Source organism: Triticum dicoccoides, chromosome 4B (genome assembly GCF_002162155.2).
Source record: "Triticum dicoccoides isolate Atlit2015 ecotype Zavitan chromosome 4B, WEW_v2.0, whole genome shotgun sequence".
NCBI lineage: Eukaryota > Viridiplantae > Streptophyta > Magnoliopsida > Poales > Poaceae > Triticum > Triticum dicoccoides.
This window is the reverse complement of record NC_041387.1, coordinates 163869997-163882284: the sequence shown is the minus strand read 5'-3', so window position 1 is coordinate 163882284 and position 12288 is coordinate 163869997.

Genomic DNA, 12288 nt, shown 5'->3' with positions numbered 1-12288 from the left:
TAGAAGTCATCAAAAATCAAGTACTACGCGCATGCTCCTAGGGGGATAGATTGGTAGGAAAAGACCATCGCTGGCCCTCGACCGCCACTCATAAGGATGCACAAGCCAGGTACACTTCATGTTTCAAATTTGTTACACAACTTTAACCATACGTGCATGCTATGAGACTTGCTAACTTTAACACAAGAATTCTTTAAATTCATAATCACCCAACTAGCATGACTTTAATATCACTACCTCCATATCTCAAAACAATTATCAAGTATCAAATTGATCATAGCATCCAATTCACTTCCTATGATAGTTTTTATTATACCCAACTTGGATGCCTACCATTCTAGGACCAATTTTATAACCATAGAAAACACCATGTTGTTCTAAAAGACTCTCAAAAAGATATAAGTGAAGCATGAGAGACTAGTAATTTCTACAAAAATAAGTCACCACCGTGCTCTAAAAGATATAAGTGAAGCAATAGAGCAAAAACTATCAAGCTCAAAAGATATAAGTGAAGCACATAGAGTATTCTAGCAAATTCTAATCAAATAGGCTTCTCCCAAAAGGTGTGTACAGCAAGGATGATTGTGGTAAACTAAAAATCAAAGACTAATATAATACACGACGCTCCAAGCAAAACACATATCATGTGGCGAATAAAAATATAGCTCCAAGTAAAGTTACCAATGAACGAAGACGAAAGAGGGGATGCCTTCCCGGGGCATCCCCAAGCTTAGGATTTTGGCTATCCATGAATATCTTGGGGTGCCATGGGCATCCCCAAGCTTAGGCTCTTTCCACTCCTTATTCCATAGTCCATAAAAGCTTTACCCAAAACTTGAAAACTTCACAACACAAAACTCAACAAGAAATCTTATAAGCTCCGTTAGTGAAAGGAAACAAAACCACCACATAAAGTACTATAATGAACTCAGTATTTATTTATTTTGGTGTTAAACCTACTGTATTCCAACTTCTCTATGGTTTATAAACTATTTTACTATCCATAGATGCATCAAAATAAGCAAACAACACACGAAAAACAGAATCTGTCAAAAACAGAACAGTCTGTTGCAATCTGTAACTAACGCAAACTTAGGGAACTCTAAAAATCGTACCAAAATAGTAAGTACTGGAAAATTTGTTTATTGACCAGCAGCAAAACAAATCAACGCAAAATCACGTTCCCATGATTTAACAAAATTATATTCGTGCACGCAAAGTTTCTGTTTTTCAGCAGAATCAAATCAACTATCATCATAGGTTATCCTATAGGTTCTACTTGGAACAAACACTAATTAAAAGATAAAAACACATCTAAACAGAAGGTATATGCAAGATTTATTAAATAACAGCAAGGAAAAATATTGGGTTGTCTCCCAACAAGCGCTTTTCTTTAAAGCCTTTTTGCTAGGCATTGATAATTTTAATGATGCTCGCATGAAAGACAAGAATTGAAGCGCAAAGAGAGCATCATGAAACATGTGACAAACACATCTAAGTCTAACATACTTCCTATGCATAGGCATATTATAAGCAAACAAATTTTCAAGGCAAGCAAAAACTAGCATATGCAAGGAAGAAGAAAGAGACGATAGCAATCTCAACATGACGAGAGGTAATTTAGTAAGATAAAAATTTCTACGACCATATTTTCCTATCTCATAATAATTACATGTAGGATCATAGGAAAATTCAAAAAAATAGCTATCACATAATATATTCTCAACACGATCCACATTCATGCAAAGTTGACACTCTTCCAAGATAGTGGGATTAACATTAACTGAAGTCATGAACTCTCGAAACCCACTTTTATCTAAAATTTCATAAGATTGATCAAAATACAAATATGTGGGATCTAAAGTTGACACTCTTCCAAACCCACTTTCAATAATATTGCAAACACTATTATCAATCTCATATTCATCATGGGGGTTAAATAAATTTTCAAGGTTATAAGAAGAATCACCCCAATCATGATCATTGAAACAAGTAGTAGACATAGCAAAACTAGCATCCCCAAGCTTGGGGTTTTGCATATTATTAGCACAATTGACATCAAGAGAATTTATAGGAAATCATTGCAATCATGCTTTCTATTCAAGGAGTTATTGTGAATCTGTTCATAAATTTCTTCATCATAATTTTCGGATTCACAAATTTTGAGCAAGGCTTCATAAAGATAATCTAGTGCACAAAACTCACTAGCAATTGGTTCATCATAATTGGATCTCTTAAAAAGATTAGCAAGCGGATGAGGATCCATAGATCTTAGGTTCTATGTTTAGCAATAAATAAGCATCTATTCCAACCAAACGAGCAAACGAAAGGGCAAGCAAAGAGAGAGAGAGAGAGAGAGAGAGAGAGAGAGAGAGAGAAGATTGGGAAAGAGATGGCGAATAAAATGGCAAGGGTGAAGTGGGGGAGAGGAAAACGAGAGGCAAATGGCAAATAATGTAAATGCGAGGGAGATGGGTTTGTGATGGGTACTTGGTATGTCTTGACTTCAGCGAAGACCTCCCCGACAACGGCGCCAGAAATCCTTCTTGCTACGTCTTGCGCTTGCGTTGGTTTTCCTCGAAGAGGAGAGGGTGATGCAGCAATAGTAGCGTAAGTATTTCCCTCAGCTTTTGAGAAGCAAGGTATCAATCCAGTAGGAGGCTCCTCAAAATTCCCACGCACCTACACAAACAAACAAAGAACTCGCAACCAACGCAATAAAGGGGTTGTCAATCCCTTCACGGCCACTTGCGAAAGTGAGATCTAATAAAGATAGTAAGATAAGATAAATATATTTTTGGTATTTTATAATATAGTTGCAAAAAGTAAAGATGCAAATAAAAGTAGATTGGAAGCAAATATGATAAGAGATAGACCCGGGGGACATAGGTTTCACTAGTGGCTTCTCTCAAGATAGCATAAGTATTACGGTGGGTGAACAAATTACTGTCAAGCAATTGATAGAAAAGCGAATGATTATGAGGTTATCTAGGCATGATCATGTATATAGGCATCACGTCCGTGACAAATAGACTGACTCCTGCCTGCATCTACTACTATTACTCCACGCATCGACCGACTCCTGCCTGCATCTAGAGTATTAAGTTCATAAGAACAGAGTAACACATTAAGCAAGATGACATGATGTAGAGGGATAAACTCAAGCAATATGATATAAACCCATCTTGTTATCCTCGACGGCAACAATACAATACGTGCCTTGCAACCCTTTCTGTCACTGGGTAAGGACACCGCAAGATTGAACCCAAAGCTAAGCACTTCTCCCATGGGAAGAAATATCAATCTAGTAGGCCAAACCAAACTGATAATTCGAACAGACTTGCAAAGATAACTCAATCATACATAAAAGAATTCAGAGAAGATTCAAATATTATTCATAGATAAACTTGATCATAAACCCACAATTCGTCGGATCTCGAGAAACACACCGCAAAACGAGTTTACATCGAGTAGATCTCCACAAGAGAGGGGGAGAACATTGTATTTGAGATCCAAAAAGAGAGAAGAAGCCATCTAGCTAATAACTATGGACCCGTAGGTCTGTGGTAAACTACTCACAACTCATCGGAGGGGCAAGGATGTTGATGTAGAAGCCCTCCATGGTCGATTCCCCCTCCAGCAGAGTGCCGGCGAAGGCTCCAAGATGAGATCTCACGAATACAGAAGGTTACGGTGGTGGAAATTGTGTTTCGTCTGCTCCTTGGATTTTTTTGGGGTACGTAGGCTTATATAGAAGGGGAGCCTAGGCGCAGTGGTAAAGCTGCTGCCTTGTGACCATGAGGTCACGGGTTCAAGTCCTGGAAACAGCCTCTTGCAGAAATGTAGGGAAAGGCTGCGTACAATAGACCCAAAGTGGTCGGACCCTTCCCCAGACCCTGCGCAAGCGGGAGCTACATGCACTGGGGCTGCCCTTTACGTAGGCTTATATAGGAGGAAGAAGTACGTCGGTGGATGCCCAAGGGGCCCATGAGACAGGGGGCACGCCCTATAGAGGGGGCGCCCTCCTATCTTGTGGGAGCCTCGGCTGCTTCTTGACTTGCACTCAAAGTCCTCTGGATCACGTTCGTTCCAAAAATCATGCTCCCGAAGGTTTTATTCCGTTTGGACTCCGTTTGATATTCCTTTTCTTCGAAATACTGAAATAGGCAAAAAAACAGCAATACGGGCTGGGCCTCCGGTTAGTAGGTTAGTCCCAGAAATGATATAAATGTGTAAAATAAAGCCCATAAACATCCAAAAAGGGTAATATAATAGCATGGAACAATAAAAAATTATAGATACGTTGGAGACGTATCAGCCATCAATGTTCAACCCGCCAAGCTAGGTTTCAACCGGAGGGTAGCAGTGGTGGCCTTACTTGGACCCGAGCGCCGGCGACCAACCGTGTTCTACTCTTCCTCGTTTTCTATGTCGTCGGTCCCGCCAAATATCACCTCATCCGCTTCATCGCCCTCTTTGTAGGCGGCCGCAACCTCCGCACCCGCATGCAGTACCGCTAGCGCGCGAGGCAGCTCTCATGGGTGGAGCGATACGACTCGAGCAGCGCCTCCTGCTCCGCCCGCTCCATGGCGATCTGCTCCTTTGCCTGCAGGTGCTCCTAGAGGACATGGTGATTGTAGGCGGCATCGGTCTACCCCTCCTGGAACTTCTCGTCACGCTTTTGCCTCACCATGTCCATGTATTGGGCACGGTCCTTGCTGATGGCCATGGTGCAATGCACTGGCAAGGATGGCGTGGAGGAGGGGGTTGGTGACGGATCGTCGACTACCAGGTTCTCCATTGGGACGTTGTCGTCCTCCTGCTGCCAGCCAGCCAGCCAGTTGGCATCAATTGCTACCATGTCCTTCTTGTCCGTTGTCTACCCGTCCCGAAGAGCGCTGGAGCGTGAGGAAGCCATGGTGGGAGTGGTGTGTACATGAGAAAAGGAAAGGAGTCGGATGACTACGACAATGGCCGGCGCGGCAGTTTATATACAATTGTGGGTGGCGGAGGGACGGATGGGTGGCGCCGGAGTAGCCGCCTTGACAACTGTGTATCATTAATGTGGGTGGCAGACGGGCGGACAAACGACACTTGTGTCATTTGACACGGAGCAAACACCTTTACTTGGAAGCGGCACGGGCGGCGCTGACCGTTTCGGGCGGAAAGTGCGCACGGGCGAGGGAGGCGGTCTAGGTGGGCCAGGGCGGTTAGAATCGCGCTTGGTAGCAGGTCGGTCCAGCAGCCGGACATGCTGACTCGCCAGCGAGCTCGCCGAGCTGAGTGACGAACAATCAAACAATGGACGTGGCTTCTGACCAGGAGCCGGCACCACCGCCCAAGCCGGTTCGTGCCGTGTTCACCATTGAGCAGATGCGACCGCACTTCGATGCTCTAATGGCGGACGAGCTACCAGCGCAGGAGGATCTATGCTACAACCTCCGTCTCCTCAACGAGAACCGGCTCGCGGAAGGACGAATCGCTGGCGAACAAGGGAATGACAATGCCATCACAGACATGTGGCCCTATGATCTTGGCTTCCTGAATGAGCAGCACGCGCTCTATCAAACCATCCATAGGGCTCGCGAGGCCCTCTCCGTCGTGCTTCTAGTTGTTGCGCTCGATGTAGTGACACCGTCTCGTGTTGTCAACATGGTCAACGAGCATCGGGAATCAGGAGATGACTTTAACTGGAGAGGATCACAGTGGGGACCCACCAGGGCCATAGCCACATGTACGCGAGTGCGTCCTTATTATATAGAACTATAACTTTTTTTGCTTCCTCCTGGTTTCCTGACATCACGGTCCCACACCATTGTCAACCTATATAGTCAATAGATGAGAGAATTGCACAATGAAAGTCCAATAGCTGGGGCCCATCAGCTTGAGCAGTATTTGTGTTTTTGAGGTGTGAGCAGAGTTTTTCTTGAGAGATGTTTTTGTTGTTGTTTAGAGGAGTAGGGTTTTTAGTCAAATTCAGATCCGTTTTTCGAGTCCATGATATAATAGAACCAAATTGGATAGATCTCCCACCTGTTTAGCTAGGAAAGAATAGATACGGAGGTGGATAATAGATCGATATGAAGATCATGAGCTGCCCCATAATGAAACCACCAATAGTCGCGAATATCTCCTTCTTCCCTAATCCAAGATTGGAGAAAGAAGATGCCCCTATGGAGAATGTAGTCAGAAATGCATAATAGAGCTCGACCACAACGACCGAATTAATTATCCTCATCGAGAAACTTAGACTACTAAATAGAAAAAGATTTGAAAATTATGGTATGGGTCTACTTTTTTTCTTTCCTCAGAGTTTTCTATCAGCACAATTTCTCGATGTCTCGATTAGAATTTCTTGACTTTCCATATGAACTGGGCGGGTTGTGGCCCGTCTAGCCCAGGTATTATTTTATGATATCCATCCCTGATATTAATATTTTCAAGCTAAAAATGACTAGCCCAGCTATACTTCTTTTTTGAGGAATACCCAGCCCAGGTCAACTTGTTATTCTCTGCCCCGCTGGGCTGCAAATCTTTCTTAGGAGGGATGCATTAGGCTTAACAAGAAAATGGGCTTTAAGAAATAATAAATGGGATGTATTATAAAAACTGGGTAGTAACTATAAAAAATGCACCAAACACGTAATAAGTTAAAAACATTTTTTCGGATTTTGAACTTGTTGCGCGTGCATTATTTCATTGGATTTTTACGTAATACAAATTCATTTTTAAATTATGTTTATATGACTTGAAATTTTAGGATAAAAATATTTTGGATCACATAGAAATGAGGGAAATTTTATTCAATCCTGTTTTGAGCGGTTGGTTGAAATTATTAATCGTTGTCCTAGCGAGAAAATGGGCTGTAATTTTAACAAACGTTAAATGGGATGTAGTCGATTCCATTAGAATTGAAAAATAGGTCGTACATTCTTACAAACCGCAAATGGGCTATAGGTTCTCTGCCACACACTTGTGGGCAACTAAGTTGACGCATGCACAAGGCTTTGTCAACTTATAGTCAACATACGATTCTAGGAGCAGTGGCCGTTGGATGTCCATCCAACGGATGTCGTGCTTCTTCTTCAATCTCGGATATTCTCGCTTCAGCCGCCCAAACCACCGCCGACGGTACCGCCTACTACCCCCTCCCATGGTCGGTTGTGCTGTCGCGTAGGACTCACTGGCCCACCCTACTCCCATCGCCGTCCAGGCAATTCCTCTACTCACCATCACTTCTTGTTATTTTTCGGCAACAGCAGCCTCACACCGCAACCGAACTAGTGAACCCTCGTACCCCCCCTCTGCGTGGGCATCACCTGCCTCGTCTTCCCTGGATATGCATCGTTCCCTTCCTAGGCCTCGCCGTCGTCGACCACCCGGGTGCTGTCCACGCGGAGTGGTCAACATGGTCAACAAACGAGTACAACCATCGGAAGAGGACTCTACGCGGTGAGGCTAACAGATGGACCCACCAGCTACATCTTCGCATGCAAGCAAGTGTGTCCATATCACGGCAAAAAATGATTCTTCCCCCTGACAGCTGGGACCCACCAGATATATCTTCGCACACAAGGAAGTGCCTCCTTGTCCTCCCTAACAACTGGGACCTAGCCAGTCAAAGCGTACCTAGCATTTTCTGTCTGGTCATGAATGTGTACATACATACTGGTCGATCGGTCTCTCTGCAATGGTGAACCATGGCCGAACAAGCAGCAACACTGTAGTAGTAGAGCCCCCAACGCAGTCCCTTCTAAACCGTGTACACGTATGTACAACCACATGCCAAAAAATAAGGCCATGTATGTACATACGGGCGGGGTCTCGAACGCCTACTCACGCATATGTACGGCCAGGGCTCGGGTACATGGAAAGGCAACATATGGCAGCAATGGCGTCCTCTTCATCGGAAGCCAACCGACTAGGTCGGAACGGAGAAACTGTCTCGTGCTCATCAGGAGGCAATGGAATGCATCCTGTTCAGAATCGGCTTGGACGGAACAGCCAAAATGGGGTCTAGCGTACCGTGGTACAGAGGAAACGGCCTTCTGTTCGACCGGCTACGATCGAAACAGGATCCCGTTCATCGGGTGGGGTCTGGCGTACCACAAAACGGAGGAAACAGACTTGTGTTCGAGCTCCTATGGTCAAAATATGGTGCTGTTTATCAGGAGGGGTGTGGTGTACTGCAAAACAGAGGAATACGACTTGTGTTGGAGCGCCTACAGTTGGAACGATGTCCTGATCATCAGGAGGGGTGTGGCATACCGCAAAACGGGACTCCACGGGCTACTATTCATCTACCATCTAGTTCCTAGCTCCAATCTCCACGGGTTACTGTTCATCCACCATGAACTTCCTCCAGCCTCCACGGGCTACTGTTCATCCACCGCTGACTTCCTCCAGCCTCCACCAGCTACTGTTCACCACAGGGTCCTGCTCATCCAGTCTCCACCGGCTACTGTTCAACTAGCCCTCCACATGGGGTCCTATTCAACCAGCCCTCCACATGGTTCTGTTCATCTACCCCCAACCGGCTCGGTTGTGGCGGCCTCCTCTTGATCGGGGTCCTGTTCATCTAGCGGCAACGGCCTACTACTACCACGGGGTTCATTTCATCCAACCCCCACCAGGAACTTTTCATCCAACCCCCAACAACAGTCATTTTTCATCAAGAGGCAGCAACTAGTTCGATCGTCTTTAGTTAGCAGCAATAGCGAAGGAATCGCTCGGTTCAGTTAATAGCCAAGGGATCGATGCTCGGGTTCAGTAACGTAGGTAGTGCAATCGCTCGGGTTCAATAAGCGAATGCCTCATTTGGGTTTATTTAGGGCCAGCACCTCGCACACACACGCGTACGTGTATACGAGAGAAACGCGCAAACCTCCGTGCATCGCTCGGCCCCGACCACCCACCATAACCGTGAACTCCCCGATATATTCCCCGTCCTTGCTTCTACCATGATTTTTCCGCCATGGATGGCCCAAAGAATGTCATGCAGGTGCGTCCCTAGCCTACCCAGGACGAAAAACCCATTTTCTATCATGATTTTTTGTCATAGAAGTAGGAGCCCACCACATCTATGATGATACTTGTTTTTGTCACAATTATCATCATAGAAGTTTCATAAGCATGATAGAAAAAAACTCGTTCGGGCCAAAATATCATGAATGTGTCTTTCTTGTAGTGATTTGTTCTTTTTGGGCACCATGACCAGATTTGCCAACCACTCCGGGTGTCCTATTTCTGATGAATCCGGCTTCAAGTAATTTGGCTAGGTCTTCCCCTATAGCTTGACACTCGGGTTCGGAGAATCATCGAAGCACATGTTTGACTGGCTTGAAGGCTTTAATTATGTTTAGGTTGTGCTCCACCAGTCTTCGCGGTATTCCCGGCATATCTAAAGGATGCTAGACGAATATGTCCCAATTCTTGCATAGGAATGCGCGTAACGCTTCATCGACCGCGGGGTCCAGCAGGGCTCCAATGGTTGTTGTTTTGTTGGGGTCCGTTGGATGCACTTGGAATTTAATGGTCTAGTCAGCTGGCTTAAATGATGTGGACTTGGGCCTCTTGCTGAGGGTGACATCATCCCGATCCACCATTGTGCAAAGTGTGGTTAGTTCCTCGGCTGCCAAGGCCTCAGACAATGTTTCGAGGGCGAGAGATGTTGTTTTGTTCTCGGCCCGAAGGGCTCTATTCGTATCGCTCGTGATTGGAATCACGCCATTGGGCCCTGGCATTTTTAGTTCATGTACCCGTAATGTGGTACAGCCTAAAACCTTGAGAATGCCTCACATCCTAATAGGGCATGGTATCTGCTATGGAAATGCACAATGTGGAAGAGCAACTCTTCGGACCTGTAGTTCTCTGGAGTGTCGAATACTACGTCCATGGTGACGCGTCCGGAGTAGCGTGCCTCTCGGCCTGGGATAATTCCTCGAAAGGTAGTTCGGCTCTGCTCGACTCGGAATCTATCGAACTACATTTTATCAAGGGAATCCTCGTAAATGTGGTTTAAACCTCTACCTCCGTCCATAAGCACCTTGGTTAGTCTAAAGCCGCCCGCTATAGGGTCGAGGACTAATGCGGTGGGCGCTCGGTCGGAGCAGCCCCTTGGTTCGTCTTTCTCGTCAAAAGAAATTGATGTGTCAGCCCAGGAGTTTGCGGCTATGACTTGGTGGACTTAGACAAGCTCTCGAAGGGCCCTTTTCCTCTGATTTTTCGAGAAGAAAGTTTCGTAGATCGTCAGGGCGTCATCCTCACCGTATGAGGGTGATCTTCTACTGGGGGGTATGAGTCCGAGGATAGATTCTCCACTCTTTGCCACCTGCCTGACCAGCCAACAAGGTCAAAGCCTGTGGGTTGGGTTTGTATTAAGTAAGGCCGAGTGTATGGGGCATTATTTGTCTAGTAGCTCTTCCAAGACTGTCCTGGGTCTTGTGAGAGATCGAGTCCTGTTTTCGACGGGCTCGTGTTCGGGTGATCATCATGATATGCACTTTGCCTGAGATTTTCTTGGTTGCTCGGTGTGGGTTGACTCGATCCGCATTTGTTGTGCTTTCCATGGCACAATATTTATGAACCAGATCTAATAACTCAGAAAAGCTTTGCACGTGGCGGCGGGTTAAGGCGTACAGTTGAACCGAAAGGCTGCTATTGCTTGTTGATTGCAACAATCTGTCATCATGTTCTTCACCAGGAGGAATCTGGCCTAGTAGTGATGCATTGTTTCTCTGGGCTACTGCTTAACCTACATCAGATCCCATGTGACATGGCTTCCATTGTCTGGGGTGTGTGCCATGTGGTGGGTGGGTGGGAAAAAACTACTTGCTGCGGCCAGTGGCGTATCCGGGATTTTAGCGGCGACGTTCGGTATCTCGAGGGCACCTGGTATGCCGAGTGCGGATGCTGAATTGTCCGGGTAATGCGGCGCAGGTTCGGGATCGTGCTCCGGATCAAGGTCTAGCCCCAAACTTTCTTTGGGGTGAAAACCAGATTCCTGGCTCGAGGCCTAGACAAGGTCGTCGCTAACCCAAACATAGTTTGTTATATGTTTTCGAGACTGTGAGCCTTCGTCCAACTCTTCGATGGTGGCGACAAGGTGCGTGATGGGTGGGGTAAGTATTTCCCTGCTGTCGGGCTTGATCCCGATCTGTTCGTAAACCGAGGGTTGGCCGTTGTAGAGCCACATGGCACGAATCCGGTCTAGTAGGCTGTTTAATGACAAGAGATCCATAGGGTCCATGCTCCTCGCATATTCAGTGTTGATACGCAGGACTGGATCCCGATCTTCACATGTCGAGGATGTATGATGGCTCGGAGCTAGATCCGGAGAAGGGAGGGTGAGTTCGGTGGGGGTTGTCTCCCCATCTTCAGATGTCGAGGCCGGATCCATGGTAAGGAGGGAAGGTCCGGACAGGGTTGATTCCTGGTCTTCGGACGTAGGAGTTGCTTCCCATCTCGAAGCCGGTAGTGCGGTAAGGGCCAATCCGGAGATCGGATCATGGAGAAACCCCAAAGTCAATGCTTTTGAGGCTGTGGTTGTTGCAGGTAAGGTTGAGAAGCCAGTGACGATCAGATCGCCCCGAGCATCGGTGACGTACTCGAAGTTACCAAACCTGATTTGATGCTCAAGGGCAAAACTATTGACCTGGTTGAGATGACCGGTCGATCCAGCATGAAGGACGATGCTGCCGAACGCAAAAAGTTTCCCGGGGATGAAGACGTCCCCGGTGTTGATGCCGTGTTCGATGATCAGGCGAGCCATTGATCCTTCAGCGACCCAACAACGGAACTCTCAATGAAAGCACCAATGTAGGTGTCAAAACCGGCGGATCTCAGGTAGGGGGTCCCGAACTATGGATCTTGGATCGATGGGGAACAAGGGACGCGGAACAGGATATTTACCCAGGTTCGGGCCCTCTCTAATAGGTAACACCCTACGTCCTGCTTGACTATATTGCTTGTGTATGTGGGGATTACGGAGTTCATCTAGCATGAGATCATATGGACTAAACCCTAAACGAATTGGATGGCAGTTGTTCCTCTAGCCTCCACGGACTAAATCCCCTGGTTTATATAGACACCAAGGGTACTAGGGTTTACATAAAGTCGGTTACATCAAGGGAACGCCGGATCTTCCATCTTGACTTCGAGTACACACCAAGGCGCAAAAGGTCTTCGGTCCGGATACAGTGTCGTCCAACAGTCCGGCCCATGTGAGATAGGCCGGCATCTTGGGGACCCCCTAGTCCAGGACTCCCTCACCCTTCAACTTATATAAGG